The following is a 27338-nucleotide window of genomic DNA, read 5'->3' on the forward strand; positions in this document are numbered from 1 at the left end:
TTTAGACTTTACAGCAAGTTACTGACCTATTTTGAGTTGTGCACTGGCTACAATGTATTAACAAAGTTCATCCGAGGTCAAGCACTCACAATATCTACAAAACCCCTTCATTATATACCAGAACAGGAATACAGCTGCTAAGCACATCTAGGAATAATTTTATGAATCGATACATGTAAACGAACACATACATTTTTAATTCACAAGCTGTGAACCAAGTAAAATAGGAGAAAACTACAGACCCAGTTAGGAAAATTTCGCTGACTTGGGCAAAAAATATTTACTGCTTTCCTGTGGAAGGTAGTTGAAAAATGAAATTGTAAATGCAAGCGTAGCAGCAGTAGTTAAAATCAGATTGTCACAAGGGGCAAGTTTGTGTCCAGTCCTGTTATCTCCTACCTTCTGAGGCAAAGCTCAAAATTTACTTGATGTCTAGGAACTAATAATAATTGTAATGCTCTATTTGGGGTGGAGGTTGAGGGTGTCTGTTCCTTCTTCTTGGCATTTTCCAAGAACATACCTATTAGAAAATAGGAGTCAGCTGATCCTTTTATGGTACTGTTTCATCTAATACCCAAGATAAGGATACATTCTAGGATATCATTGAAATTTGAACAACCCGCCTGGTTCATTGAAGCAACCTGGAGAGGTAAACATATTCCTGGGGCTATAATCCTTTTGCAGCTCAAAAAGCCTGTTTCTCAAACAAGTAACATACTACTAGATAGAAGTGAGGGGGGGGTGGAAGATCATGTTGCATGCCAGCTTTAGCTGGTTAAGTCTCAGGCATGACTGATATTTTGCAGTCGTCTTGGCTCAGAATTGTTGTATTTATCATTCTCAGACAGTGTTCTTTTTTAAAAGTACCTTTCCATATTTACATGTAACATTTAACATGACAAATCTTATCTAAATTATCTGCAATAGTAATATAGGTATATCATGCCTTCATGATAGTTCTCTCCCTGCGGGATTGGAAAACATGTTGCAGCGGAGGTGACACCAACAGGTCCAAAATTAGCCCTTCCTGACTTTACACACAAGTTGGAATAAAGATTAAAACTTGCCGAAAAACAATACAAATACCTTGTCAACACGTTTTGTCTTGCACTCATCAGGACAGATGCAACAATACCAGAGGAACAATTATTTATACTGAGCACGAAACATGGGGCTATAATATCTCCAAAAAAAATAAAAAGACTTTCTCATTTACCTCCAAAAGAAACATGCAGTAATTGACTCCTTCATTTTCTTGTGAACTACAACTGAATTGAACTGTGATAACTGTGCGTCAAAAATTTTTAAACAATTTGCTGTGGCTGAAAATGATCAACAGAAGAGAACTGAATCACTCTTCCTCACGTGGTGGAAACAAGTTTGGGGAGAACATCTGAGATATTCCCACAGGCAAACAACAGAACTCGAGTGGAATCAAATTGTTCCTTCAAAAGCATTTTTCTTTTAAAGGAAAGTACTGCAAAATGTTTTTGTAAATTTTATTTAAAAGGCCTAAGATATCTAGATGTTAACACTTTCATACAGCAGGACAAAATCTTTTATGAAAAACTAAAAGAATTTTACTTTGGAAGAAATAAAAGGAGTAGCTAGACATCCAAAGTGCACTGGAAATCCAACAAAGGGAAAAATTGAGGAAAGTGTGTTTCAGCTAAGAGGCAGATAGAGAGACAAAAGCAACTTTTGACACATGGGTACACAACTTAAAATTGAGACCACATACTGAAATTTTCATGAAGTAACTCTCTTCAGGTTGTTCAAGAACTCAGTAACCTTTCCAACTTGGATAGACATGGAGGAGCAGAATGTGTCAGGGCCCAGATAGGCAACAATTCTGACAACAGAGTTAACACATAGATGCATAAAATTAGACAGACAGGGGTCTGGAAACTTTCACAGATGAGAGAGAGTTATGTAAGAGGTAAATAACTCAGATAACGAGAGAGAAATGGGGAGCCTGACAGAAAAAAAAAAATCAGAGATGCCCCAAAGGATAAACGATGTTTTCCAGATCATAAACACTCAAAGACCTTACCGTGTGCAATGTCAGCCCATTCAAAGGAAAATTGCTGTTGCCAATATCCCACTGAAACTTGGACTGCAAAGACCTGAGTCTATAGCATTTAGGGTGGTCAGTGATTGATCAGGGTAGCTGACAGAGTTTATATCCAAATGAATGGAACCATTAACTGTTTTAACAGCCAGAGAGAAGAAATTATTCTGAGACACTGGGTGTTCACAAACCTTGCTAGTGGGAACAATGAACATTTTCCATTTGCCCATGGGTAAGATTACTAAGGTGTCATCGTTAAAGTTTACTTAGAAAGTAATGTGTTATGGTCCTGGTAACTGTGATGTTAGGCCAATGCCAGGGAGAGATATCTTGTTGAGAAACAACTTGATTGGCACCAAAATATACTCCTTAAACAGATAGGAGTAACCCAGAGACACCAGCAATTAAGGAGGGTTCAGAAGTTCTATTGGGACAGTAGATTCCTTGAGGGTTGGAATGGAACAAGAAGAATTGTTTAAATTAAGCCAACAAATGGCAAAGATCTTGGGAAAGAAAGCGGCCCCAGAAGCCCTACAGGAGCAGTAGGGCCCATAAGCTTGAGAGTGGCTCAATGAAGGGTGACTGGAATGAAACAGAGCTGAAGACAGGCTTGCAGCATCAGCTTGGACCTGGATAAAACTAAGAGAGCTAGATTTAGGCTAGAAGTCAAAATAATGACAAATAAAGAGCCATCGAAGGTGGTTTCAAAAAGGTAAAAATGCTGTCTTAAAAATGGCTGCAGTAATCACGAGACCACAGGCTGAGCTAAGCTTCATAAATCCATCTGTAAACAAGAATGCACCTGAACTGACATTAACATTTTCATCAAATTAGACTGAAATCAACCAACCAGTCCTGTCTCTCCTGTTTGATTTACACTTCATGAGAAGTTCACATATGGGAGAATTAGAATGAAAACTCTCCTGCAATTATCCAGATTGAAAACAAGGGACTCAAATATTGGATTATACAAACTATTTCAGGGAGCTGATTTCAGCAGAAGTGGAGAAATGCAATTGTAACTGGAGAAAGTTCTCTCTTAGCGTCTCAAGATAAAAAGTGGCTGGTGACTAAGCTAATTAGGAAGAATAATCAGAACACTGAGAACTCAAAAGGACAACAGAAATATTTGATGCTGCTGAGGATACAGGACATGAATTAAACAATTGTGGTCGCAGGTTAAACCTTTTATACTTCAAGGTCACCCAAAAGGACTGTAAATGGTCTATTCCTGTAATCTACTCATGAACTGAGTGCTTTCTCCTTTCAGTTTTTGTACCTGTACGTGCGTATGTTTGGCATTGAGTCTTCATTATTTTCTCAAAGTCAGCAGATAATAAAATTGTTCTTTCGTTCGCTCAGAAATAACATTGTAATTGGATCCTTATGGCTCTGGTGAATGAGACGTATAGCCTCATGTTAAAAAGAACATGAAACTTTTTTGTGGTCAACCGAGGAGGGTGAACAGGAGGGAGCTAATTCACCTCTCACCTGGTTTTAATACGTTCCTGAATCTCAGTACTGTAGATGCCTAACTACCTGGCCTCGAGCTCAAGCTATCCATTATTTACTCACGTAACTTCATTTTACACTTAATCTTAACTGAGGCATTCTTTGTGATAATCTTCAGTCATGAATTCTAATCAAACAATTTCCTCACAAGAATGGCTCTGCAATATCAACTAGCTGCTTTCAGTGGCCTGTAGGCTCTAACAAAAACGTTCTGGCCCACAGTCTAGGCTTTGGCATTATTGCAGTCAAGTACAACCACCAGTAATTCAACAGGAAAGAAGTAAAAATCTCAAAACTTGTCTCTCCGCAGAAACAATAAATTTTGATTTAAACTTGTTCCAAGCAAAGAGGAAAATTCTATTGCAAAAAATGCAGAGGCCAAGGAGAACTGGTCTGATCTTTGCAGATGATGGTAGATTTTTTAGATAGATCGGAGCAATTTAACAACATATTACAGGCAGGCTGAACTCATCTTTTACCTTCTTTAGGCAGCTTGTAATATTTGCAAAAATATTATTGGGTTTGTGTCATAGCCATCATGATCAATCTACATTAAAAAAATTAAATCCATCTGTCTGCCCCTTTTCTTCATTAAACTGAAGCCAAAAGTGATGCTGTAAACTCAAATATGAATCTTTATTATCTGTCATGTGCTGTGCACTAGTCAAAGCCTTACCAAATTGCTAACAAATGCAGCAGATGTTTGTTTTCAGTAGGGTCACAAAGTCAAAAACTGCCTCAAAATGAATTTTAATCAACACAAAATTCCATTTCTTTTTTATAAACAACATAATTTTCTGTCAACCTACCATGATTGTCAATCTTGTGAATATTAAATTGTCTTCAGTGAAACATGAATCAAGCTTGCTGACACATTTGTGACAACATGTACAGGTGATACACCAGGATAACCACAACTTGGGATCTTAATAATTTTATGCATATAGGGGGCACAACAATTAATTTTTCTACATGCCAATATGAGGTGGGTCCAGCCATTCAACAGCTATCAATTTGAGAGAATAAAGGATAATTTCAGCAGAAAACCATCATATCAAGGGGATACTGGTCATCATGCCATAACATTTTAAGACCATAAGAAATATGAACTGGAATAAGCTGTTTAGCCTCTTGAACCTGCTCCACTTTTCAATAGGATCAGGGCTGATTCAACATTCCTCACGTCCACTTTCCTGCCCTTTCCCTGTGCCTTTTATTCCCCTACTGACCAAAAATCTATCTCAGCCTGAAATATACACAAGGACATTGCCCGCCCCAGCCCTCAGTGGAAAGGAGTTCTAAAGACTCAACTCTTTGAAAGAAGAAATTCCTCCTTGTCTCAGTCTTAAATTAGCATCCCTTTATTCTGAGAGTATGCCCTCTGGTCCGAGACCATCTCATAAGGGGAAACATCCTCTCAGCATTTACCTTTCTCTAGCCCCTCAAGAATCCTATATGTTTCAATGAGATCACCTTTCATTCTTCTAAATTCCAATGCATAGGGCCCTAACCTTTTCATCCTTTGCTTAAAAAAGACAATTCTTCCATACCAGGCATCATCATACTGAATGTTCTCTGAACTGCCTCTAATGAAATGATATTATTCCCGAAATAAGGGAACAAAAACTTCTCACATTACTCCAGATGTGGTCTCACTAGCACCTTGTACAATTGCAGTAAGACTTTCCTACTCATACTCTAAACCCCACAAAATGAGGGCCAACATTCCTTTACTTTGGTCATTTGCTGCACCTGGGTGCTGGCTTTCTATGTTTTGTGAACAAATAACCCCAAGCCCTTTTGTGCTTCAGCTTTCTCTAGTTTTTCTCCATTTACAAAATATTCTGTTCTTTTGTTCTCCCTTCCAAAATGAACAACTTCATATTCTCCCAAATTATACCACATTTGCCAACTTTTTGCCCACTTATAAACTAAAGATTTAAAAATTCAGTTCTGTTTTGTCAGCCTTAGCTGGACCTGACAATGTAAAAAACGTTTTCATAAGTGGTCAGATATCGAAACTTCTCAAGCCATAACTGGGAGAAGTGAGAAGATGGGACACACAGACTGCAAGTATTGTGATTCATGTTTGTAAAGTCAGAAAAAGCAAGTTGCGTATGATTGAACGGTATCACTCAAGGCTGGCCATGACAAAGAGTATGAATATACTCAATGCTCTCCAGTCACTGTAGACCCCATCTATTAGCAACATCAAACTACAGCATCCCAAGGCATAATGCTAACTGATTAATGCCCTGATTTTTTCTGCCCAAGCCAGGGATGAAAGTAGGTATTCAAGCTTTCAAGGCAACTCAGAAAAGGACCAATGAACTCTATTGTCTAATGTGTCAGCTATGAGGAAAGTCTGGTGGAAAACTGAATTATTAATGGGGGGCACCAATGAACCCAATGGAAAACCTCAATGATATTTAGGACAACAACTTTAACAGAAGGAGTAAAATTTAAACATGACATCAACATTATGAAAGACTGAAGTTAATGGGAAACAAATTTAGGGTCAATGTCAGAAAGAGATGGTCACTGACTGAGTAGCATCTGAGTAAAGGAAGCGAGGATGCAGAGAAAGTACTCAACAGTTAAAAATCCAAAATATTTTTTATGGTTTCCTTGCAATTATGTTAGTTTGATTGACGTACAAAATTTATCTTTATGGAAAAATATATCTGCAACACAACAGACTTGTGAAGTCACAGGGGAAAGAAAGAAACAAAATTAGTGTAAACTGCAACTGCAAAGAACAAAACTCCATCAGGATATATCTCCCCAACACACAGACAGTAGATATCACAAAATGACATATTCTGTCCTTTGAGTTCCCTCTGGATGAGCAGTAATTTTTGTTACAACATCCAATCCACAGAGACTTTGCCATCAGCTTATTTCACCTGTGACATACAACAGCCTTTAGTGACAACTGCTTCCACCTGGGCTGGTTATGAACTCCAGTCTCCAGAGGAAACAGACCTTTTTCTCATCTACTCCCACTCTCGTCATTAAATCAGCTATTAGAAGCTTATTGCCATGGCAACAATCTTTGAAGCACATCTATTAAACGTCTGGCTTTAATCTAATTAATCCTCCCAGGCCCATGGTGTCATTTTGGCACAAAGTCGATGGATATGACAGACATTCTGTGTTCCAGTGAGTCCACACAGTGCTATTAACAGACATGCTCAGTATATTTCTTCTATATTCATCCTTATAAATACATCTGTGGGAATATCAAAGAAATTGTACTGTATATAAACAGAATCATCATAGAGTTAGAAAAACAGTACACATCGTCATCATACTTAAAGGCACAGTAGAGCATTTTTTTTTTTTGAAAACCACTTTAGGAAATCATGGTATGTATTTGATGCATCATCACGTGAGATGGACTGTATTCTGACCTCTCAGGGAATCAACCCACATGTAGAATGGAGAAATGGAGCTGTAGCAGGTTAGCCATGATCCCATCAAAAGACAGAACATGTCGAGCTGCCACATTTACTACTACTTCTCCTACTTTATGTACCTGCTCTGAAACTGAGGAATGACTTAACTACCTAGAGTCATTCCATCACTGTGGCCACAGTAATCCTGCCACGCTGTTTTGATGAGGGAATGGTTGAGACTGGTGTCATCCAATTTAACATGCAAATCTCAGCGCTCTGACATGTGGAACACCAATTAGAACCTAAAGGTGGAGTGGGTGCAAATGTATTGGAATCCAGCTGAACAAGAACACATCAGATAAGCATTGTTGCATTTTTAGTAAGGCTACAAAGAGCAGGAGACCGACCAGTGAATTCCACAAAGTGTGGCTTGAATTCTAATAGGAAATGAATATCTAGACACCAAGGATCACTTCATTACATCATAAGAATTAGGAATAGGAGACCGTGTGGCCCATCAAATCTGTTCTGTCATTCAATAATATGACTGATTCAACTGTGACATTAGCTGCACTTTTCTACCTTCCCTTTTATTTGATCTACAAGGCAGTCAAAGGTTAGTCTGTCTAAATCCGCCTCGTATATTCTCAATGTCCCAGCCACCACTGCTTTTGGGAAAAGAGAATTCTAAAAATAAAAAAAAAATCAGAAGAAATTCCTCATCATCGTCTTAAATGGGAGATTCATTGTTTTTAAACAGTGCCATCAGTTCTGGATTCACCTGCGAGGGCTAAAATCCTCTAAGCATCCATATGTTAACACTCCTCCAGGGCAATTTGATCACTTCTCATTCTTGTGATCTCAATGCACATACATCAAACTTGCTGAGCCTTTCTTGCAAGACAATGCCTTCGTCCTAGAATCAGCTTGGTGAACCTCTCAACTATTTAAAACTCGAGTCTACTCCTCCTTAAGTGAGGAAACCAAGGGCACACATGGTATTCTAAGTGTGGTCTCACTAATGCCCTGTACAGCGTAGCAAGCCTCCTTACTTTGATACGCTATCCCTTTTGGAACAAAGGGCAATCTTCTATTTGCCTTCCTAACTAGTTGCAGTATCTGTATGCCAACTCTTGCTGATTCATGTACATGGAGCCCAGGCTGTCCTGAACTCCACCATTCTGCAGCCTCTCTCCATTTTAGTAATAGTGTCTCTTTGGCAGAAAGAATCTCTTATTTTCCCCATAAACGCAATCTGCTAGTTCCTTTCTTACTCATAACATGGGGTCCCATAGATCATCATATATAACTCACATAATATACAAATTGCTTTCCTGCCCACCTTTGTATCATCTGCTAAGTCAGATACATTATAGTCACTCCCTTCATCGAAGTAATTAATAGATTTCAAAAAATTGAGAACCTAGCACTGATTCCTATACCACTCCAATCATTCGAGTTTGCAAACCTGTTAATGTCCAATTTATCCTGGCTCTTTGTTTCTCGTTACTTAGTCACACTCTATCCATGCTAATATAACCCCAACACCAATGGCTCTCGTCTTGTCTAGTAACCTTTTTACGAAGCACCTTAACAATTGGCTTTTGGAAATTAAAATACATAGACATGATTGTTTCCCCTTTAGCTACACTGCTTGCTCCATCCATAAAGTGATCTAATGAATTTGTCAAATGCAATTTCCCTGTCTCAAAACCATGTTTACTCTGCCTGGTTGCATTATGATTTTCTAAATGCTTTGCTACTACTGCCTCAGTAATGAAAATGGATTCTAGCACTTTCCAATGTTAGGATACCCTGTGCATACAGATTCTAGCTTTCTATATCCCTCCTTTCTTGTGTTACATTTGATTTCTCTAATCAGCTGGGATCTTTCCAAAATTTAAAAAGTTTTGAAGATTATATCTAATATCTCTGCAAACACCTTATTCAAGATCCTAAGTTGGAAGCCATTGGTTAAAGAGGACTTATCAGCTTTAGATCATTACTTTTCTTCATTCTACTTCTTTAAGTGATCGTGATTATTTAATGCTTCGCCCCACTATTTTGCCTTTTGATTTTCTACTGTAGTGGATATTTTTCATCTCTTGTACTGTGAGGACAGATAGAAAATATTTGATAAAGTCCCCACCATTTCTGTGTTTCCCAATATTAATTGCCCAACTGCATCCTCTAAGGAACATATGCTCACTTTTCCTTTATATATATTTGGAAGCTTTTGTCAGATTTTTATACCACTTGCTAGTTTTTGCACAGTTTGTAGTTGTTATTTGCTGGTTTCTAAAATGTTCTCTATCTCTGGCCTACCATAAAGCTTTGCAATATGTCAGAGTCATGTGGCACAGAACACAGACTTATCAACATTAATCCCATTTACCAGCACTTGCCCCTTAGCCTTGAATATTATGACATATCAAGTGCACCACCATATACTTGTTAAAAGATTGTAAGGTTTCTTGCACCTACTATCCTCTAAACAGTGCATTCCAGATTCCCACAACCTGAGTGAAAAGAAAATTCTACAAATCCCTTCTAAGCCACCTAACCTTCACCATGAAATTATGCTCCCATGTTACTGACCTTCAACTAAGGGAAACAGCTGCTTCTTATCTATCTTCCCCATGCCCCTCAATCAGGTACTCTCTCAGCCTTCTCTGCTCTTGAAGTAACCCAAGCATATTCACCCTCACTTCATAGCTAAAATGCTGCATCATGGGCAACATTCTGGTGAATGGCCTAGTGGTATTATTGCTGGACTGCTAATCCAGAGACCCAGATAATGTTCTGGGGAATCTGGGTTCGATCCTGCCACGGCAGATGGTGGAATTTGAATTTAATAAATATCTGGAATTAAAAATCTAATGATGACCGTGAATCCAGTGTCGTTTGCTGGATAAAAACCCACCTAGCATTTAGGTGACCCTAAACGGACCTGAAACATTAACTCTGTTTTTTCCTTCACTGATGCTGCCAGACCTGCTGAGCTTTTCCAGCAACTTTGTTTTTGTTCCTGTTATTGATTTAAGTGTCACTGGTCTGTAATTCCCTGATTTATCCCTAACACTTTTCTTGAAAAGTGGAACCACATTAGCTATCGTCCAATCCTCTGGCACTTCCTTAACATTTAAAGTCTTTTCTTTCAATTTGATATCATCCTGAACTCCTTTAGTTAGCCACAGATGGCATACCCTTCTCAGATTCTTGCCCTCTAAATGGAATATTTCTTCTTTTTAATTCACTTGTGGGACATGGGCATTGCTGGTTGACCCTTGAGAAGATGGCAGTGAGCTGCCTCTTGAACCAAAGTCCACATGCTTAAGGTTTATCCACAATGCCCTTAGGGAGAGAAGTCCAGGAGTTTGACCCAGCGACAGTGAAGGAACGGCAATATATTTCCAAGTCAGGATGGTGAGTGACTTGGACAGAACTTGTGATAGTGTTCCTATGTCTGCTGGCCTTGTCCTTCTAGATGGAAGTAGTCATGGGTTTGGAAGGTACTGTCTAAGGATCTTCAGTGAATTTGTTCAGCTTTGTGAAATATGTCCTTAAATCTGTCACAATTTCTCCACCATCTTACCTTTTAATCTATTCTTGTAGTCCACTTTAGCTTAATTAGTTTTATACTCTAGTAATTACCTTCATTTAACTTGAACAGTCTGGTGACTGATTACCTCTTCCATCCATTTTGACGGACTGAACTTTCATTGGACTAGAGACCAGTCGATATTTCAGCAACACAGAGTTGCTGGTCTGCCTCTCAACATTGGTGTCCTGCCTACTGAAGGAAGGATCATGAGGTCCATTTGGCGAAACAGTACGGGCCTTTGACTGGATTATTGCTTGGCTAGTGACAATGCTTGACCAACAGATGGTTCAACCTTCACCCTGACCTGCTTCTAATCATCTTTGATCAATTGAGTATGTCCCCTTAAATAAAAACATAAATGTATAACTAATTATCATCGGCCTCTATCTCCCCAGAACAAACTACCTTAACCCAGTGATAATCAGGCTGTAATCAAAAATAATCAAAAATAGATTACAGATGATTTTTAAATTAGTGAAAGTAACAAAAGTGTTTTAAGCAAATCAAAATTACTGCAATAGTATTCTACAAGCTCAGAGCTACTAATACATGGCATCGTAACTGCTTGGAAATTAATGGGCTTGTAGTACAATGAGGTAGTTATTTACAGTAAAAGTCTACTTAACATATTGAGCATTAACAGGCCATGTTTGCAATAGAAAGAAATTGGTCAACATTGCAAAATCTGACATGGTGAAACGTTTAGGCTTAATTATACACATCTTCCCTAACCCTCTGCAAGCCATCTGTAGACTGAGGTGCAAAGAGAGATCTGTAGAGCATCTAAATAGAGTAAATGTAAAGCTTCCCGACAAGATTCAAAAGGTCTGACAGGTTTATGCTAAGAAAGTGGATATGCCAAAGATACGATATTTGAAATTGCTCCTTGACCCAGAAAAGCCCTTAATATTTACTGTACATCAACTACTGACAACCTAATGGATTGCAAGGTCAAACTTTGAGCAAGGACGACAGAGATAACCTCCAACAGTGAATACAGATATTTCATGCATGCAGGAGGAAGCACTTCTCAGTTTAACTGTCTCCAACATGGTAAGAAGCAAATATGCCCAATTCTAGACAAATAGAAATTCTTACTTGAACTGCCATATGGCCAGGTTTGAGCTTTGAAACCACAAAATACAGCAAATACAGTTCCAACTGTTTCTACATATGGAAACATTCGTTCATAAACAAAAGGAGCAAGAGCAAGCCTCATGGCCCCTTGATCTTGCTGTGTCAGTCAGTAAGTTCATATCTAAACTTTCTTCCAAATCCACATTCCTACTGTGTATCCCTTCATCAACGTAGTACCCAAAAATGTATTAGTCTGTTTTCAAAATGTACTAACTGACTGAACATCCATTGTTCTCCAATGTAGAGAATTCCAAAACTTCACAATCCTGAGTAAAGAAATTGTTTAAATATGTAACTGCTCATCCTGAGTCTGAGTCTAAGGACGTTAGTTGTAAACTTTCAACCAGGGAAAAATAACAATTTAGCATTCACCTGTCAATTTCGGTTGTGACAATTCATCAAAAGGGAACACATCTGCTGTTTCATCAAAAATGCTAATCAGTCATACAGAGCATTTCCAGTATTTCCTTGCCATTGTCTTCTTTTGATCCTACCATCCTATTGTCTCTAGTTAGATATAATTCTTGTTGTACCTCACTTTCCGGTCCAGCAATCATAGTGAAGTGATTGTGACAAGGTCAGCCAGGTGGACCTCAGAATATGAATTCCCTGATTGGACCAGATTGACAGGCCCAAATAGGGAGTTCTGGCTGACAGTTATAAACAGGAGCGTCAGAGGTTCTATTCACCCAGAGCTAGCTCCGAGGGAGCTGAATCAGTGTCAAGGACTCTCCGCATGTAAATAAAGAGTGACTTGGTGATGGGATACTGAGCTCTATGAAGTTTTCTTCACAAAGTGCCTCTGGTTTTTCGAAAAGCCCACATTTTACAGTGCAGCAAGGAAGATTTTCTCAGAATTTAATTGCTTTAAAGATGGTTAAAAGCACAGAGGAAGATTTATAGAGCATGATGGTTGTTGACAAAGATGCACCAATTGAAATCAATAACCTGATGAAGGCAGCATGCAGATAAGTACTGGGTGGTGAAAGTAAAAACAAAGGAGGCAGTGATGATAAGGCCAAATTTGCAGAAAAAATTTCCACCAGTGCATGCATTCAGTTGGCAGCAAGTTTGATAGTTGGATTGGAGCCATGATACAAGAGAAATTCAAAGGCAAAAATGTGTTAGAAGTAAGCTGCAAGAATAGTCCAAGAAGATAGGCATGGAGAGCAGTCACCAGCTGTCTACAAGTGCCCACACAAGTGTGATAACCCCATGGCTAAATGGACCATCAAGGGCCACCAATGAAAGTTTGCATAAGGGTAAAGTCTTTGCGTGAGTCCACATCTTCAGGATAAACAGAGATAGGTAAGAGTAGAGAAAGAAGTGGTTTAAAAACTCCCATGCTGACCCTCACTTATGGACTGCTATGGTCCAGCAAATTCTCTAGTCCAGCAAAGGCCCAGTTTTGAGGTTGCCAGATTGGAGAGCTATCACTTTTCCAGTGGAGTTTCTCTTCTTCAAAAGGAATTTGAGAATCAGGTATTAGTGCTTCGAAAACATACTATTGTTTATGTCTTTCAACTTAATTTTTAATCCAAATCTCCCAAATCTATCCTCGTATATTTGTAACTGACTCAGAGACAGTAAAAACTGCCGACGCTGGAGTCAAAGATGATAGTGTGGGGCTGGAGGAACACAGCAGGCCAGGCAGCATCAGAGGAGCAGGAAAGCTGACGTTTCGGTTTGGGACCCTTCTTCAGAAAAGAAGGGTCCTGACCCGAAACGTCAGCTTTCCTGCTCCTCTGATGCTGCCTGGCCTGCTGTGCTCGTCTAGCTCCATGCTGTGTTATCATGTATATTTCTAATTTGTTTTACTTAAATTTACAATCTTAATTTTGGACATAGCTGTATCACTCCCAGACTTGATATGAAAAAGTATCATATAATGATCACTGTTCTCTCATGGCTCCTTCATGAGAGATATTACTAATTAACCCATTACACAATACTATGTCTAAAATTGCCTATGCCCACATTAACATTGTCGCAGAAAATGGCCTCAAATGAATTGCATAAACTTATTCTCCAAGCAATGTTTGTCTATTTGGTTTGTCCATTCATCAAGATTAAATTCCCATTCCCCTCCCACCAAAAGATAAATATTAACATTTCTTTCTAATGATGTTTCTTCATTCTATTTCATGCCAACTGATTTGAATGTTCTTAACCAATGTAATGCCATTGTTACTTTTCTTTCCCTGCCTCTTTAAGGCATGATCATTCTTGCTTGGGACTATTGATGGATACCCAACAGCTCCTTCTGCTGTTTCATAAATGTGGCCATTATTCATATTTGCACCATTACAATGAATGCCCAACTTACTGTTGTAGCACAGTGATCAAGACCTGGCTGATTTTTCCTCTCCCTAGCTTGAGGTACTGTACCCCTGCTGCGGAAACCAGCGAACACAGCACAGAGAGGGGTTGGATAATGGTGCCATTACGTTGCAGAATGCTTTCCGAAGCGACAGCGTGAAGTGATGGATGCCTACATCGCTGACAGCGATAGTAAGGGGCCTGCAGTCATCACATTACAGCACAGTTGCTGAACCCAAGACTGCTATAACAGTGCCATTAAAGTGTAGAATAAAACATCTACTGAAATATGCGTGACCCTATTCCATTGTAACTGCTAAAACAGCAGGGCTTTCTGCACAAGAAACCAAATATTTTCTGTAATTTGCAGATCAGTTATAATTAGGGAAAAATACAATGTCAGAAAATGCACACATAGCTAAACACAGAATTTTGATTATATAATGAAGCTGATGCCTCTATAAAAGTACACCATCCAGGACTGAAAGTGTTCATTTGTTTTCCTGAGAATGTAAATAATTGTTTAAAACACTCATACATTTTCTAAAGGCAGAAGCAGAACATCTCCATTGGAAACAAGTCCCACATAGCTATTTACAGGTAGACAGTCATATACCACAGGGGTGCTAGGTAATGAACAGATGCAACTCATACTGTAGGATCTTTATTGAGCATATCTGTTGTTTAGCATTCTTAGAACAATTCAAGATATTTTAACATAATATTGCAGATATTAGAAAGAAAAATATTTTGAATCTATAAAGCATCTTTCATATCCACAATATTCTTTCAAAATTCCTCGAAGTTTTTTTTTAAGGAAGGTCACTGTTAGATACACCAAACACAGCAGCTAATTTTGTACTGAGCAAGATTCCACAAACTGCAACAAGACTAGAAAGTGGGTTTTTAAGTAGGTTGTTTCCAGGATAATTATCGATCATTGCACCAATAAATCAACCTACTCTTTGAGTAGTGCTATGACATCTTTTCACAGAGTCATACCACACGGAAACAGACCTTTCGGTCCAACTCATCTGCACCAACCAGATATCCCAATCTGACTTAGTCCCATTTGCCAGCATTTAGCCCGTATCCCTCTAAACCCTTCCTATTCATATGCCCAGCTTGCTGCCTTTTACATGTTGTGATTGTACTCGCCTCCACCACTTCCTCTGGCAGCTCGTACCATACATATATCACCCTCTGCGTGGAGAATTCACCACTCGAGTCCTTTTTAAATCATTCCCCTCTCACCATAAACCCATTCCCTTTGGTTTTAGACTCCCCCCATCTTTGGCTATTCATCCTATCCATGCCCCTCATGATTTTATAAACCTCTATAAGGTAACCCCTGAGCCTCCGACACTCCAGGGATAAAAAGGCCCTAGCCTATTCAGTGATAACACAATGTTAAGCTGGATGAACACAGCAGGCTGGGCAGCATCAGAGGAGCAGAAAAGCTGACATTGAGTCGGGGCCCTTCTTCAGAAAGCCTATTCAGTGTCTCCTTATAGCTCAAACCCTCCAGTTCTGGCAGTATCCTTTTTCACTTATCCAGGAATGGACAGGCAGCACTGGAGCTTAATGTGACATCTGAAAGATGCCATCTGTGACAGGGCAACACAATTTCAGCACAATAGTGAAGTATTAGCCTAAGTTACATGCTTCAGTCTCAAGACCTGGGCTTTAATTCACAACATTTGGTAGCACATTCATGGATCCAATGCTCGGCTGGCTAGCATGTAGTTCAGAATAATGCCAACATCATGGGTTCAATTTCTCTTCTGGCTGAAATACAATCAAGACCTGCCTTTGAGGATGGAAGGCAATAGCAAGCCACCCCTACAAAGAAAAACCGTCAGTGAAGCATCAGCAGACAATGAGCCATGGACCTGCCTTCAGGCAGAGTACACATGAATGAATGAAATGATTCACACGTTCATCTCAACGATGAATGAGCCTTAACAGACACAAAGCTCAGAGCACAGAAAGAGATCATTCTGCCTGAGCTAACAAATTTAAAACAAAGCTTCTTCTTGGAGCGAAGAATTCTTCCTATGGGTGCAGAATGGGCTGGACAGTGAGACCTGATAACTTAAAAGCAGAAGAATAGTTAAATCAAAGATAACCTTCAGCATTCAAAGAACCTAATGTGCTCGGTGGATTTCTAGTGACCCTCTTTTATAATCCATACAATTTCACCTTCCAGTGAAGTTAACAGATACTAATTTCCAGCAGCATGTGAAACAGGGATCCAAAGCTGAGACCTTTCTATTATCACGAGCTGTGTTGGGTTAAAATCTAGGTTTCAGCCAATCTGGACGAAAATGAAAAATTATACTTCAATCAGACTCCATTCTCCTCATTTTGGCTGTATTCCTTGAAATAGGATCAGATTGTAAAAGTCAACTCAATCAAAACTGTCAAATCTATTCCAAGTGATATTATTTGCCAGTTTGTAAAATCCTCTTTACATTAGTATCTGTCGCAATTCTTATATAAACACATTCATTTATTCCAGATTCTTGACGTTAGCACTACCGTAGCCTTCTCAATATAACGGAAGCAGCAGAGAAGCCAGAGGACACATTTTGTACTGTGACGTACATTTATGTCCTGTCACAAAACATCACCATTACCTTGCTAGCTTTTATGTTGCTAAGCAACTGCAAAAGGTTAGTGGGGTGTCAACAAAATGCAAAGCACAACTAACAAATCCTGTGCTCCTTCAGGTGAATGACTGCATTGAGTTAATTGTCTCCAAGTTTATTTTCACAAAAGAACATGTATTATACAATAATAATAAAGGTCTTTAAACATAGAAAAACAATAGATGATGCTGTGAGTGCAAATGGGAAAAATAGAATTAACCAAAATGAGGCAACTTCCGTATCTGAGAAGTGCACTGTGACCCACCAACACTACCCCCAGCAAATAAAAAGCAAAAGGTTACAAGTCAAACTCTACTTCTGGGCTTCATTCTATGACTGTGTTATCTGAAGAGCATTTCAAACACTAACAAGATTCTTGTCTCAGTCTCTGGTGCAATGCCAGAATAGATCATACATCAACAGCCAGTGCTGCCAATGGCAGACAAAAACATCGGAACTAAGGTGCATAATTATGGTTTGGTAGAATCTATTGCAGGTTTCCAATGATTCCACACAAACATTATGGGCAATCATCTGTTAAAATGTTTCATATTGCTAGACTGCACTATGTTGTGCAGTGTAAAAGGTTGTTTTAGGGAAAAATTGTAGCTGTCCCTACATTATAACAGTGAGCAGATTACAAAACTACTTCCTTGGTCAGAGAGCACTTTGGAATGTTCTTAAAGGCACTATATTATTGCTATTTCTTTCTTAATATTGCAAAGACAAGGATGTGTGTTATTGAAGCTCATCATGCCCTCAAGGCTTCATTGAAACATTTGTGGAAGCAATGGGGAACTGAATGGAATTCAAAACATATCTGCTACTTTATATTCCTGAACTGAAGAATACTTGCTGGAATAAAGGCTGAGTTGGTCAAATGTGGATACCTGGGAAAAAACATTGATGGTGAATAGCAGGAATACTGCCAGTTGATCTTCCAGCCAACTACGTAACTGCAGTAAAAAGGAGTGTACCAATTTCCTGATGGTATTAATTGCAAGTATAAGGGGTATGGATTAAGACGAGAACAGGATTTTACTGGGGTTGGAGGACCAGGGACCTGGCTGATTCACCATTTTGCCTGCTCCCCCAATTTTCCCAAGGAAGAAAATTTGCAGCCAGCTGAAAGACTGATGAAAAGACTACCTTACTTCCAAAATGCACTTTGGACATGCTACTGTGGGAGAAAACCCTAACCTCTAGAGTTGTGGCCAATTACATTTTCTGGCACCTCCAACATCCCAGGCATGGCTGAGAGTTTGGTAGTGGGCACAGTCAAGATTGTAAGCATTCCCAGGGAACAACTGCCAATGCACCAAAAGGCACCCTCCAAAGATAGTACCACCCACTCCCATTTTGCCCTTTTAATACCCTAAAAAATCAAGGCTTCCCACTTCCCTTCACCTGCCCCCACTGACTGCACAATGATGAGGAAAGATTCAATTGAACCACTAACAAGCTGACTTGCCCCTTCGTTATTTAACTGGGGCAGGTAGGCTGCCAATGTCAGCATTGGCCCACCCACCCCCCCACCGTTTTTGGGACTCAGTTCAGTGGTGATTGAGGATGAGATGTTCTGGGCAGCCAGCACCCCCTTTTATATGACTCCTAGCATGGGGTATGTAAAATCCAGCCAAGCTCAAGATCTAAACATTTACAGCTGAACATTAACAGGCTTTATTGAACATAGCTACACACATAGTAGGAGAGATCAGCCCTCTGGAATTCTACAGGCTCAGGATCCAGTTCTGTGTGATGTGATGTCACTACAGCATAGCTAGTTTGCATGTGCTCAGTCGATATTCTTAGAATAAGGGTATAACAAATCATTTACTCCACAAGGAACTGATTCCATTGGCATTTGTCTGGGATGGAAAGTCTCACTTATGAGGGGAAACTCAATAGACCGAGTTTATTTTCAAAAGAGCAGAGGATACAGAGGGAGAATCTGATTGAGGTATAATAAATTATGAGAAGCATAAATATAGTAGGGCATGAGAATATTTTCCCCATGTCAGACGTATCTAAAACCTGGGACTTAAGTTTAAGGTGAGGAGTAAGTGATTTAGAGGGTAGCCAAGGAAATTATATTTTTACCCAGACGATGGTAGAAAAATGGAACTTATTGCCCGAGGGGGTGGTAGAGGCAGGTACTCTCGCAACACTTAAGAGGCATCTGGATTAGCACTTAAAATGCCAGCACATAGTACGCTATGGACCAAGTGCAGGTAAATGGGATTAGTATGGTTTGGAGTTTGTTGATTGGCAAAGACACAGTTTACACTGTATGACTATATGCAGAGCAGCAACAACCTGGTTCAGGACAGGAAACTCCTAACTACATGTTTTTGGTAAGTTGTTACAAGTTTAAACTTTCTATCAGGTGGAACATTGCTAGTCATTTCTTCTAGTGAACAGAACTCCTTCCTTTGACAAACAAAAGCAGAAGTTGCTGGAAAAGCTCAGCAGGTCTGGCAGCATCCGTGCAAAGAAATTCCGAGGAAGGGTCACCGGACCCAAAACTTTAACTGATTTCTCTTCACAGATGCTGACAGACCTGCTGAGCTTTTCCAGCAACTTCTGCTTTTGTTTCTGATTTACCACATGCACAGATTTTTCGGTTTCCTTCCTTTGAGAGCTGCACTCATATTTTCCAATAATTTACTGCTCAGTAATGGAAACTAATGCACAACCACGCGTCATCCTGATCTGAACTGGGATTTTGGAAAACAGGCATCCAACATGTTTCTAAACTTTTCAAAAGTAAACTGAAAAGACTTGGTTTAAAAGAAAACTAAAGTTCCAAAACATACAGATTCATTTATTTCAATCAGGGTAACAGTTCTTTGAGAATGCAGCTTCTTGATACTATTTACAATTATCGATGGATGACAAGGTTTTTAATCAGGGTCACCTAAACAATATTAAAGGAAAGATGCCCACCATTTTTTGATAGTGAGCAAATTCCTTCTTTTCCCATTTACTATTTCTCTATTTTTTAAAACAGATATTGTGAATGGAGGGGAGATGTAAAGCACTTTATCTTGAAAATGCTCTGACAATGGATGTTACAATAATCACCCAAGCTTACCTATAGAGATTGAAGATAGTCCATGCATGGAGCAGGTGCCAAGGCAAATTGAAAGTCTACATATTTCACTCTGGTGTCTTGTATTCCAGTTAGATGGGGACTGTATTCAGTACTGGAATGAGGTGATTCAAATACAGACTGACAGCTTGGTGCAGAGTGCAATAGAACAGAGAGTGCTGCTGCGAGAATGATGTAATGCTCATATCTAGCAGGGGCAAAGATTAAATGCTAAATTATACTAGAAATATTTCAAGTTTGGAACTCCTATTGTAGAACTACTGCATGGGCTCAGACATTTCCATTGGACGGCAGATAAATTTAAAAGTTCCCCAAATAGATGAGAGTTATTTTAAAAATGTATATAATATTGCAAGTGTCTCATAAGGTGACTTGAAAGATTTTACATCTAATTAAAACATAGCACATTAAGTACTCTGAGTCCTTTGAGGGCTGTGTTACTAGAATGCTTCTTCGCCCAAGCTTAAATGTAGCACATTTTTGCTGAACCAGCCTTGTAAATGGGCTGCTCAATGGTTCTGTGCATTTTTACATATTCAACACTCAAAGTTATTGAAAAATGATTGCAGATGTTCCATATAGAACATCTGCATAATTTGAAAGCTACAAAGGAAATTCAGAAACAGAAAGGTTTAATGAGCAGTGAAGAAAAATGGTTTTCAAAAGACCCTTTTGTCTTTAGTCTGCCTCAGAATGGGAGTCACAAAATTAAAGCTGTAACACCCATTTGTCAATTTCATAACCTACGATTTAACTAATCAGTGCTCTCTTTGTACAGGATAGAATTAGAAGTGGAACAATCAGTGAATAGATTATTACAATCAAATTTCCATGGGGGCAGGGAGGAAGAAAAAAAAATTACCAGGGTAGTCTCATGACAGAAATTCAAAATGCTTGTCTTTGTATAAAAATAGGAAAGGATGAGGGGCAAAAGGTTAGATAGCACTGTTGATCTGAGACCAGATGCTGTAGAATACAACTAGCATGCAGCATAGGACCCGAGAATTGAATGTTTACTTGTATTCCTGGAGCTCATGATGTCATGTTAATTTTTTTTTGCAATTTTTTGACAGTGTGGGTCAAGGCATCCACACAATGGCATAAAAAAATTATGCTGAAGCTGACATAATGAATGCCCAAGCAATACAGTCACTTTTAACCATTACTTGTATTTTTGGTTTTCTTACTGAAGAGACGATATACCTGCCATAGAGGGAGTACAGCTCACTTGGCCGATACCATAGTTAACAGGACTTCCCTTTGAGGAGAGATTGGTTCAATCGAGCTCTATGTGCTAGCATTTAGAAGAACGAAAGGACTTGACTGAAATATAAGATGTTCTAACCGGGTTGGACAGACTAGATACAGGGAGGATGCCTTCCCTGATTGTAGAGTCTGGAGCCTGGAGGCACAGACTTAGGATATGGGGTAGACTGTTTAAGACTGAGATGAGGAAAGATTTCTTCACTCAAATGAATTCTCTACCATAGAAGGTTGTAAAGGTCAAGCCAGTGAATATATTCAAGAAAAAGAATAGATAAATTTTAGGCTTTCATTCATTGTGCAAAGAAAGCAGGAATGGGGTATTGAGATAGAGGATTTGCCATGATTATTTTGAAATATCAAGATGGCTCAAAGGGCTGAATGCCTGACTCCTGCTCCTGGTTTCTATCTCTCTATGTTTGAGAGATTCTGCTCCTTTTGATGTCAAGCCCAAGTTGTGTTGACTTAGCTTTTCTAAGAGGTTTATTATTGTTGCAGTTCTCCTTCCAACAGAGGCCAAGCTCTTACCTTAAAATAAATAAAATAGAAGTGGTGATGTTGTCATCTTGCCATTTTCAACATGGCTCAACAAAAAGAATTATAAGTTATATATCCATAACATTTTGAAGTCTGATCTCATTTTTCTGGCATCACTCAGTGAACTACCTAATGGGCTCATTTAGCACTCCCATTACTTCAAATGAACAGGCGATGGGGTAAGTTTGGTTGAGGGAATACCATGTATGTTTTCTTTTGTGAAGAGTAACATTTTAATGACTCTATAATACAACTCTGGATTTTTAAGTACTATACATTATACATTCTGTCTGCTGCACAAAATGTGTTATATCCGCTGGACAGCCAAGATGCTGCCTTGAATCTATATAGTTTATTAACCTACCCAAGTGATCAGAGGCTGTGGGTAACTAAACATGATTGTGAACACGAGACAAACAAACAATGAAGTGAGCAAAACTAACAATTATGAAGTGATTTACCACATCCATGCTCACTACCAATTCTGAATTCCATATTCCCACAAATTTAGTACTAGGACATGAAGTGCCTTGAAGTGGAAAGTATAGTGCAAATGCTACAAAAATCAGCTTGTATTGCAGCACTGCCCATTCCCCTGTCCAATCCCTAAACTATAATGATGTATCAGATTCTGGTAAAAATGGCAGCGGAGTAGGGTTTCTGAGCTCAAGGCTCATCCTGTCCATTGGTTTTTCTTTTCATTTTTTATTTTTCTCTTGTATTTTACCTACCTCTCGTTGAACTGCTTGGTTGTGGTGCTGGCATCGGCGATTAGGCCCAGCACAGACTCGTGGCAATTGGGGAGGGGGCCCAACATGCACTTGTGGTGGCGACAGCAAGAGTTTGGGCTCCCAGCGGCTTCTTCATCGTCGAGGTGGTCCTAGCACCAACTCAAGGCTGCTGCACTGGAGGTGGGTTTGGGTTCCTGGCAGCATCTGCATCCAGCGCAGATTCATGGAGGTGCCAGCATCGGCAAGGTGAGCCCAAAGCAGACTCATGGAGGTAGCGGAGTTGAGTTTGGGCCAGGGCAATACCTGACAGCATCAGTGGCATCTGCATTGGTAAAGGTCCAGTGAGGACTCATAACGGCAAGGACATCGGTGAAGGTGAGATGGCGTCAAAGAGTGGCAACTTTCATTCCAGAGGCATGGCGCAGCAAAGGGGACTCATGCCTGGCCACTAGGCCCATGGTCAATGGCGGAGCACTTAACTAGAAGGACTGTACAGTTGAACATGTTTTTTTATTCTTCTGCCTTTACATTCTATGTTTTGGTTTATTTTTCTGTACTTTAAGATGGTGCTGGAGAGTGGTGACACGATACAACACTTTCACTGTATTTTGTAACAAAATACACATGACAATAAATAAATCAAATCAAATTCCTGAAAGATATTCACAGAGCTAACTTTCACCTAAAGTTATTGAAAAGTTATAAAACAGCTATGGTAAAATATTGGGCAATAATGTGCTATATAGCACGGTATTGCCAGTATCTGCTGTTCATTAACAAGCAAGTTTGAGTTTTGGTGGTTACCTGCATGGTAAGCCGATAAAGGTGAGAGATGATAATCTTGTAGCGAGGGTGGTCAAGCATTTTGGATTCTGAGTGAATAGTGGAAGTAATTATACTCTTAACTCATCATAATTAAGGATTGACAAAGAAACCATACAAGAACTGAAAAGGGAAATAAGGTCTCATGCAATGCAAATTAAACCACCTGAATTTGATGCCAAACCAGGTACCTCAGTTACAGAAGAAGGAAACTGTTAAAGAAAGATTAAACTAAGACAAAGGAAAATGTTTCAGAAGCTTGCCTTTTGAAATCTCCAATAACAAATAAAGCCTAGAGGAATGACTCCATTTCTGTAATGTTTAATTTTCACTGCCACAGAAACTGTTTTCCAATCATCAACAATGGTCAAATTCCAGGCCTTGCCCTCTTCTTTAAAAGATGAAAACTTGACTAAGTATTCAAAAAAATAGTGCTGAAAATAAATGGAAATGCAATTTTAATGCAAAACTCAATATTTAGAAGGGAAACAAATACAGACAACATCTGTTCAGAAAATGCAGCTGCAAATTGCTGCATTCAAATTTTGGATTTAGACTTCTGGTGCAGTTAGGTTAAATGTCCTTTTTTCACTCTGAGTCACCTCTGTCTATTATTTCTGTAGTATCTAGTGTTCCTATTACAGATTATAAAATTATATTTCCTCATACTTTTCTATTTTATCTAACTTTTTCTTCTCACCTAAACGCGAATGTAATTAGAATGCAGCATACGATAGCGAAACTCTTTCAGTGTGGTTGGTGGAATCTGGAGCTATTCAGTAAAGCCACAGGCACACAATAACTACATATTAATAAAAATATAACTGTCCACTAATCATCAAAAATCCCCCCAGCAGATAATTCTATTAAATCCTTCATAAATTCCAAAGTTTTTGTTTCCTCTACAGTTCACTCAAATGTCTTGGAATATGAGCTTCAACTATGATTTCCCCAGTGTTTCAAAAACTAAGTTCTGGATAGTGCTGAGATTAGAACAAGAGGCTAATGAGCAGTTTAAATTGCTATGTACCAATCATTTCTATAAAAAAAAAGCTAAGCTTTAAATCTGAAAAATAATCAAACAATATGGCTGATCTTTTGTACAAATCTTCACATGATCGAATGGAAACTTGTACTCAATAAGTTGCCAGCGAAAGTTTGCTTTCTAGTTTTTTTTGCAAGTTCAAAAGCAAATAACCAAAACAGAAACCAAGCACAATAATGCTAGCTTCATCTTGGTTTCTCCAGCTGCAGTTGATTGCATAGTACCCTAAATAAACTCAGTCTTCACCACTCATCAGACACCCAATGCCTGACATTTTTGTAAAAATCAACCCACTTGGACACGTTATCACAAAACTCTACCGCCACCTCATCCCGAGATGGGACTTGCACCCCAACTCTCTGGTCCAGACGTAAGTACACTACCATTGTGCCCCAGGAGTCTCATGACAATCTTTGTACATCTGCTATAACATGTGTTTTATTAATGCTAATTGGCTGCCACGTGATTGATGAATAGTGGACACTGTTTGGATAACGCAAACTTCCTGCTGTACAGTTAGTGATTTTTTTACAGCAATTTCCCTATAATGCAATTTTCTATGGCACGAGGTTGCATGAGAATGCAGTTATTATGTCATAGGAGAACTACACATATAACAAAGTTTCTGTATTAGATTTCTCCAATTGAATTACATTTACCAAAATTAATCAATGCAAAGTTTTCATATTACGGTGTAACAGATTTTGCCTCAACTTTTCCATCATCTTAACTGCAAAATGTTGTGGCCAGTAACATTTATGTCAAAAAAGTGCCAGGTAATAACCATCTCCAATGAGAGAAAACTTAACTAGCAGCCGTTGAAGTTCAATACTTTTGGTGATTCTTCCACTATCACTTCCACCATCCTAAGGCTTACCACTTACCAGAAACTGAACTGGACTAACCAAATAAATACTCTGGCTCCACGCATAGGTCAGAGGCTGGAAATTCTGCAGTGACTAACTTACCTCCTGACTCTTTAAAACCTGTCCAGAATCTACAAGCCACAAGTCAGAAATGTGACAGAATACTCTCTACTTACCTGGACAGGTGCAACTCCAACAAAACACTCAAGAAACCCAACACAATGCAGGATACAGCAGCTCACTTGATTGGACCCCAACTAACACCTTCAACATTCACTCTCTCCATCACCAATCAGTCACAGTTGCAGCAGTTTGTACCATCTACAAATTCTGCTGTTACTACTCAAAGCTCCTTAGATAGCATCTTCCAAACCTACAAACCTCTGCCAACTGAATGGACAAGATTAGCAGATACATGGGAACGCCAAAACCTGCAAATTCCACTCCAAGCCAAATATCTGACTTAGAACCATATCATTGTTGCACAAGCTTAAAGACTTGAAGCTTCCTTCATAACAACCCAATACATAATGCAGCAGTTCAAGAGGGTACTTTCTGGGAAATGCTGACATAGCCAGTGATGCCTGCATTTATAACTAAAGAATAAAACAGTAAAGATTCTACAACAAAGTTAAGAGTTAAGACCCTGCTTTATCTTTTATCTCAACTACAAATTCTTTCCCTAGCCTTGTACACTTTAGCTTCTGAAAAGAACAAACATTTTTGAACAGACTCAACAACTGACCATCAATAACTCCCTGGTGTACAGAATTCAGTAATTTTCCCCTCAAGTCAGTATGGCTGACCCTTTACCCTGAGACTATGACCCTGAATTCTACGTTCACCAACCAGGGGAAAAGCAGTTTTTCAATGTCTACTCTGTCATGCTTGCAAAACATTTCATACGTTTCAATAAGATCAACTCTTTCCTTCCAGAGAATATAAACCCATTCATGCTAAATCTTCTCACATCCCTCTCATCTCACTTTAAATCCCCTAGAGTAACATAAAGCTATAATGAAATAATTGCTGCTGAAATTAATTGACAGGGGAGAAGTCAAAGGAAATTGAAGGGGGAGAAATGTATTAGCATGCTCTGATGTTCTGACCAGCTCTTTGTAATATTTACAATTTTCATTACAACTGTGGTTATTAAAGGATAAAAGTGCAGAAACAAATTCTGTGATCTAAATGTCTTTTATTACTGCACATTTATTACTGCAACCTTTTCTGTTTTCTTTTCAGAGCACTGGGTAATGCTTGTTGCTAGCAGGTCTAGAAGAGTTGATCTACACAAATAAGCATAGCAAATCAATTTGACAGCTCATGATTTATGCAAATGGGTAGCTTATGCATTTCATTATAATAAGCAGGTTACATCTGTATTAAAATGTGGAAGAGAATAAAATTAAGACTTTTGTATAATTAAATGGGAGGCACTGCATTTCAGTCCTTCACACCCATTCACGGCATTCATATGACTGGGAAATGGAAAATAAATTGAATGAAAATATAACAACTATAAAGCAGGGTTAATTCCAGTAATATCAGGACAAAGAGGCAAAAGTCAGTAATAATATTAAATAAGATAAGCCGGCCTGTCCAATCAGGGCATTTGCTCCACTTACTGCATGTCTCTTCCCCAAATAAATAACTTTTTCCAAGATAGTAATATATTGAGAATAAGGAACACTGTTTGTCTACAAAATACATTTTTGAATTATTTGGTCATATTAAATAGTGAACGGGTTTAGCAGAATGTTCATGCATGGCTATTTTAAAGATCTGCAAAGGATACCTATTTATATTTCCATATTTCTATATTTCTGTGGCATGGCTTATGGTAAGTGAGAGAAGACAGCATTTTCTAAAGCATTTTATATAAGGCATTAATTACCAACTAGGGTTACTCCGAGTCAATTTTCCTCTTATTCATTTTAACATCAACACTTTTTTTCAATATTTATATTTATAATGGAGACCCTTACTAACAGGTGAGAACTTTGGTACATCAGCAAACGAATGAATATATCAAGTTATTTAAAATGTTATTTAGCATAAAAGTACATAAAAGCCACATTGCAAAGGCCACTCAAACACCACAATATTGTCAGTTATGTTAATCACAAGCCTCCTCCTACCCTACTTGATCCAATCTTCCCATCAAAATAAGCTTTTACTTAGACAACAAGGTGCAGAGCTGGATGAACACAGCAGGCCAAGCAGCATCATAGGAGCAGAAAGGCTGACGTTTCGGGCCTAGACCCTTC

At 38.9% G+C, this 27338-nt stretch overlaps 1 protein-coding gene across 2 annotated transcripts in view; it reads right to left on the reverse strand.

Moving 5' to 3' along the window:
* LOC109934064 (plexin-A2) overlaps positions 1–27338 on the reverse strand; it is a 434576-nt gene that overhangs the window by 244766 nt on the left and 162472 nt on the right. The gene's annotated exons all lie outside the window — the stretch shown is intronic.

The sequence above is a fragment of the Rhincodon typus genome, chromosome 25 (genome assembly GCF_021869965.1).
Source record: "Rhincodon typus isolate 14 chromosome 25, sRhiTyp1.1, whole genome shotgun sequence".
Lineage (NCBI taxonomy): Eukaryota > Metazoa > Chordata > Chondrichthyes > Orectolobiformes > Rhincodontidae > Rhincodon > Rhincodon typus.